Source organism: Labrus bergylta, chromosome 21, assembly GCF_963930695.1.
Source record: "Labrus bergylta chromosome 21, fLabBer1.1, whole genome shotgun sequence".
NCBI lineage: Eukaryota > Metazoa > Chordata > Actinopteri > Labriformes > Labridae > Labrus > Labrus bergylta.
In genome coordinates this window covers 10249967-10256719 of record NC_089215.1, presented here as the reverse complement: position 1 = coordinate 10256719, position 6753 = coordinate 10249967, and positions in this window count along the sequence as shown.

The window sequence follows — 6753 nt, the reverse complement described above, 5'->3', positions numbered from 1 at the left end:
CGGAATGTTTTTTTTAAATAAAACATGCGCTTACTTCTATAATTCTTCCAACACGGCCCTACCTCACCTTCTCACAGTATTATCAGTAGTGGCTCTCATGGTAATCATCACCTAGAGACAAGACTAAGGACGTGTAAATTTGGAGATTTAAGATAGATGAGTGAAGATATGGAAGAAATGCACAGAGAAACATAGATTTAGGTTTAAATCAGATTCATTTAAGATAAATCCATGCTCCCTTAGTGCCTTTGCAATGGCTTTTCAAATTGAATATATGATCATCTTAAGCCCTACAAGCTGTAGCATTTTGTGGACTTTTGTGGACTCTAAATTTAGCTTTTCCTCTGATCACTCCTGCATTTTTATACTCTCATCAAATTTCCTGCTGGCTGAGTTCAGTGTGTCACTGAACTCCGTGTACAATGAGCAGACTAATTTCCCCTGAGAGAGCACTGTGTGCCGAAGTAATGGAACATTTTGTGTTTTGAGGCTTACGTGAAAGCATGAACAATTCTGGCACTGAATCAGTCCACAGTGTTGAAAAAGGCATGGGAGGTGATTCATGCAACACAAGACCTGGTTAGTTTGACAAGTTACTCAAACAAAACACAGGGGATCCCTTGCTTCTGCTTCTGAAATACTTTTAATGAATTGTTTTTTATTCCAATACTGCATCAACTGTTCTAAAACTTGATGGTGCCCAAATGTTAAAGTGAAAACCACTGCCAGATAAAATTTTTTAACTCTATGCAATCTAAGCTCCACTGACTTTAGACTAGATGTCCAGAACAGTGCCTGCTGCTTGTCCATCAGCATTTTAAAATGACTGACAGGTCCCATCTCATCAGCCCTCTATGTACTAAGCGAGACTTTAGAGTTGGCGAAATCTCAAGCCAGTTTTCTGTTCTCAAAGTTTAAGCAAAATATCAGAAACTCTAAACTTTCTGTACTTTAATGAGGCCAAATAATAGTGTATAATATCTGCCAAATGACTGACATAGAGCCGCTGTAATCAATAGGTTATTTGAAAATTACTTTGAACTACTCTGATAATTAAACATACTCAGGTGAAAAATCAGCTCTTCTTTCATATCATTCTTAGATTTATACAGTTGTGTCACAGAAAGACTATATAATCCTCCAAGATATCCTACTCTATCCTCTGATTCACTGCTGGACTGGCTCCTTAAGCCAACACCAGCCCTGAAGGGAATGATATCACACATCTACTCCAATTCATACCCTCTGTATGGACTGCTCAAGTCTTCTATTAAAACACTCTGATTTAGGAGACAATATCTCTGACCACCCTGTACCAGCAACCCATGCTCACTAGTTCTGGTCTTGTTCTGCTTTACAATCAAACTGGGAGGAAATCGTTGGATCACTTTCAAAGTTACAGGTAAACTGATTGAACCTAATGCTACGACTGCACCATTTGGTGTAGCTCCATACACACAGTATTACCTTCCTAGAAGCCGCCTTCACCGCCTTTGTTACCCTCCTTGCCTGAGGCCTGTTATAATTTAAGTGGAAATACTCAACACCACCCTCTGTTATGGATAAAATAATTTCTTAATTTGGCCAAACTAGAAAGAATCAGATGTTCAATGAATCGCTCCCTGAGAAGATTTTGCAAAACGTGGGCATGACACACCCTAACTACGGCATGACACACAATCAAGTGGCATCAACACAAACAAACAGCAGAAAATATACACAGGGATGCACAACAAAAGCTATTTCGAGGCCAACCAGCATGTCATAGTTGTGTTAGTCCCTCTTCAATGAACAGACAGTTAAACCTCAAACACTCAGCATCCAGACAACATGACGTTGACGGCTAATTTAGCGGCTAGCGAAAGTATGCTACTAGCTGAGGGGAAAATATTGTTTATTTTAACACCTCTATTTTCGACTCGAACTGAATTTGTTCTGTTTTACTTTCAATAGTCGCGATATTCTTAAACGAGCCGTTTTGAATGGACTCAAAAACGTTTTTGCTGCAGATAAAATAAACTTGAACTCCATTAGAAGCAGCTGAGCTAACTAACTAACTGACTCATTCTTCCAGGTAATGTTGCCTATGAGCGGCAGAAAAGGATTATGGGCAATTCTCAAGACATATAAATACAATTTGGCCATTTTTTAAATCAAAACTTTATTCAACCAGATAATTCAGCCATAGAGAACAAACCATATGATGTATTTTTGTAGGCCAACCCGGAAGTTGCATCGCCATGTCTAACGAGAATTCGCCTGTGGGATTTTTGCATTGGATTTTGGATCACTGCAGAAAATAAACTCTGTGGCAAACGCATGTTAATGAAGTGTAGGCAGGTTAATCTTCACAGAAGAACACCAGTTTTATGATGTTTGAAGCGTTAATGCGGCCGGAAGAAGTAAAAAGCTAACGTTGTGCTACAAGACCGGATGATTGTGACGTCACTAGCGTTACGCTTCAGACGATCTCCGATAAACTAATCCGGGTAGCTTAATAAATTGTTTACTAACATAATATTTGCCTTAACCTTAAAGGGATACTTCACCCGTTGAAACATGAATCTGTATTGGCATTGGGTCATATATGTAGAAGAATTGTGAAATAAATGTTGAAGTCGGTGCCTTCTTGGCCGAGAAAAGGCAGAAAGTGTCTTTTTGGCTCATGTGGATGAAAGACACCAAATCCCAGAATGCACAGCACCGCAGGCAACTCCCACTAAGGTCCTCTATTTCAGAATCAGAATCAGAAATACTTTATTAATCCCAGAGGGACATATTTACTTCAACACATGAGGCCATTTCCTCAACTCATTCCAAGATTTCTTCCAGAATTGATTCCTGGCAGAAAACAGACTCTATGTCTGTGTCCATAGACAAACAGTGAGGCTCCTGGTCCTCACCGCCGCCGACAGGCAGGCCTTATGGCTCAGCAGCTGAGCTGGCAGCGGCCGGCGGTAGCCAGTAATATAGCCGTGAGACGGTTGCTGCCGACAGGCTGGTCTTGTGTTGTGATGGTCCGGCGGCGGCCCTGGCAGACAGCGGCCGCAGCAGCCAAAACACAAGACCGGACTGTCGGCAGCAGCTGTCTCGTCGCTATTTATTTATATTTTTTCACCATTATCAGCTTTCTCCATACAGCCTGTTAGCATAGCTTCCAAGCAATATGGCGGACGTTAAGTTTCGATTTTGAAATCACTGACCTGTGATTGGTCTGTAGCTTCAGTGGGCAAAAATATGAGGAACTAGCGTTGTAGCAAAATTGCGTCATCGGAAGCTCCTTTTCAGACTCGGGAAAATGAGGGCGGGATGCACAACCATTCAAAATGACTACCAGGTTTCTAATAATACAAAGCTAAATGCAAATGGGTGATGTATCCCTTTAAGATTAAACCTACGTGAGACATCTCCAACTAGTGAGAGAGTTCCTGACCTCTGTGTTCGGCGTGATGACGTTTAATGTTCCCGACAACCACTGTAGTCACATTTAGCCACTTGTTAGCAACCGCGTTTTTAAAGACGCGTAAAAACTTCAAAATTCACAAGTGGGGGTATTACCTAACGTAGTTTATGTGGTTTAACAAAACAGCAACATCTCTTAAGCTTGTGTTAACCACAGACCTTATTTCAGGCGTCTAACCACAAACCCATTCAAAATCCCCATTGACTTTAAGACGTTAGACTCCATGGCGCTCAAATGATAAAATGATGTAAATATTTATCATTTACAAATTAATTTATCCAAATGATTTATTTCTTGGTGATAAAATGTCACAAAAAACTGAGATCTTTTTTCTAGCCTTGGTCATCACCGACACCTATAGCCTACATTAAAATATATTTTACTTTTGAAAGCGGATAACACTCTCTAGAATGTTTGGTGTATGTATGCTTGACAATTTTCAAGAAATAACTCAAGTCTGTTATTCAGACTTACCCTTTTCAGCTTATTTATTTCCAAATGAATATGAGTATATTTTTCAATTAAATTTGTGTTTTTTTTTTTTTTTTTGCTCTTTTGCAATTTTTCTTTCTGCCAGTCCCGTTAGGACCTAGAGAAAACTACATATCCCTGGATTTTCTTGTTGTTCAGTTGATTCTTAATTTCAATGGGGCTTTTCATGGCATATAATTGGACCTTCTCATATCCATCATCCCCACGCACTACATCTAAAGCCGACACATTGTGCTTATTGAGCTATCATCTCAGGAGCTGGGATTGCATAATTGGTTAAGCCGTAAAGTGTCAAGATGTTGGTTGCGCAAAATAGCTCTTGTGAACAGGTGTTCTGACTGAAATTACTTTGGATAATCTGCCTGCCTAATTTAGCATAAATTAGGTCCTGGTTAATTTCCGTTCACCTTCAAAGGGATGAGTTGGAGACGTGGATGTAAAGTGTGAATCCTACATACAAATTACTTCAATAGCATTTTCAAAAATGTAAATGGCTCCGTGAATGAGCTCTCAGGAGGACAGAGGAGGAGAGAAAAGAGCCAAAGTTGAAAAAAAAATGAGGAAAAATTAGCCCCTTTTCTGCATCAACAACTGCACACACACACACACACACACACACACACACACACACACACACACACACACACATTTAGGGTGTCACATATTTGGAATTCATGACAAGAAAGTTTGGGAAGAGTGATTCAAATTTTCTACTGATACTTTCCCCACAGCAGTGAAAGCTTTTACACACAGCTTCCCAAACCTATTTTACCCCGTGGTGGGAAAAGCAATCATGTCAGACAACTATTCAAAGTTGCCCTTTGCCAGGATACAGCAAATGTGGCACTGCATGTCTCGCATGTTCTGCCATCTGTCGGCGGTCCTACAGTTACCTCGCCACACCATCATCAGCTATTGGCCCTTTTCAAAAACCATGCAGACCCTTCTGAAGGGCTTTGGTTTAAAATTGAATCCATCATAAAGAGCGTACATGTTTCTGACACTTCAGAGAAAAATATGTTTCCCCTTTTTTTGCCAGCCTCTTAAAAAGAGATTCACCGGCATTCACTGATATTGAGTATCAGTACCGGTCAGGCACAATGCAAGTGTGGGATACAAAAGTGGTGTTCTCTAAAAGCACAGTACAGTCTGAGAAATGAGTGTTGAGAATATGTTGCTTCTCTCAGAGCAGCAAGCAATCCTAATTAAACAACATTTTGTGTGGGGAAACTCTCTTATTATAACTCTCCCTATTTGTTCCTTTGCTCACTGTCATGCTACAGTAGCTGGACTGTCATGATGCTGATTATAAATTCACTAGCATTTTGTGATGTCATCATTTTCCCATGTGACTGTGTTTTCAGAAAGAAGACCTGTGTGAATATTGTCCTTGTATGCAAGCCTATATACCTTTTGTGTGAAATGCATTTGTTGATGTGAATGTTTGAGTGTTCTTCTCTGTGTGTGGTCCATTTGCATGCTGTTCCATGCTGTTGTCCTTCTACTAATTATAATGTCTGTGCTGAATAAATCAGCCGGGAGCGAGAGGGAAAAAAGAGCAAATCTTGTAGAAACTCAAAGATCTCCTCGCCTCTCCATGAGGAGACGGTGCAGCAGAATATCTTAGCTGTGGTTAGAAAAATCTCCTGAAGCTCCGGTTATTTCCTTAGTTAAAACTTTACATGCTCTGTATTATCTGTGTCCTTAGGAAGCATAAAACTATCAAATCCTGTTGCACACAAACCTGCTCCTTTATAGGCTTTATTTTACTTTGTATTCTTATGTCAGCGATTCACACACCGAAACAAAAATATGGAATTACATTTGAATGAAACCTTTATTGCCACTAGGGGAATTTGCCTTGCACCGAGAGCATAAAAACGCATTACAAATAAGCATATACAGGACAGCACATCAAAATACGTTAGAGCATCACATGATTAAATGAGGGATTTCAGTTGCAAGTTGAATATAGTGCAGAGTGCCAAGTTTATACTGTATAATCAGAGCTTATTAAGCAGCTGAATACTGCGTTGTACTAAGGATGTTATACCTCTTTTGAGCTTCATCTTGGGCATTCTGTTATGTATCAGCGCCCTGAAGTCAAGAGTTCATACTCCGACCAAAGGGGGTCACAGAGGGTCTGCTGTAATCTTGTTGGCTGGACCGGAAAAGAGAAGGAAACTAATGGACTGTTTTTAACAACTCATGTTTTTTTCTCATATTTGATTTGATGGATATAAGTATCATCTAAAGGGTCTCTGTGTAATACAGCACTCACTCTGGGTTCCACCGTAGGTTGAGGAAAAAGGTATTCATTTCTGAAAAAGTAACACAAATTGTTTCTTACAGGTGGTGCAGTGTGAATAAAGATTATTTCCATAAAAGGATACTACATTTTTCACTGAAAAAAAACACTAACAGCATTTGAAACAGCATTTAATTACTTTGTTGTGACAGCCCTTGTACAGCTTTCCTGGTTCATGTAACAAAGTAACAAAATACACCTCAGGATTTGTTTTCATTTTGTTCATACAGCATTTCAAATTGTGTTTTCACAATATTCACACATTCAAACCATTTCTTCTACTTCAACACACATAATGAGTTAGAGGACTTTCTTTTAAATGACGTTTGTTCTCAGTAAATGAGCTGAAACTGAATTCTTGTTCTTACCTGTGAAAATCAATTCATAGAAACTTCTTTGAAAGGCAGAAAATCTTGGATAACGACTCACTTCTTGTTTCTAATCATATTATAATTTGTAATTTGTTTACAAGCAAAACAAGACAAGATAA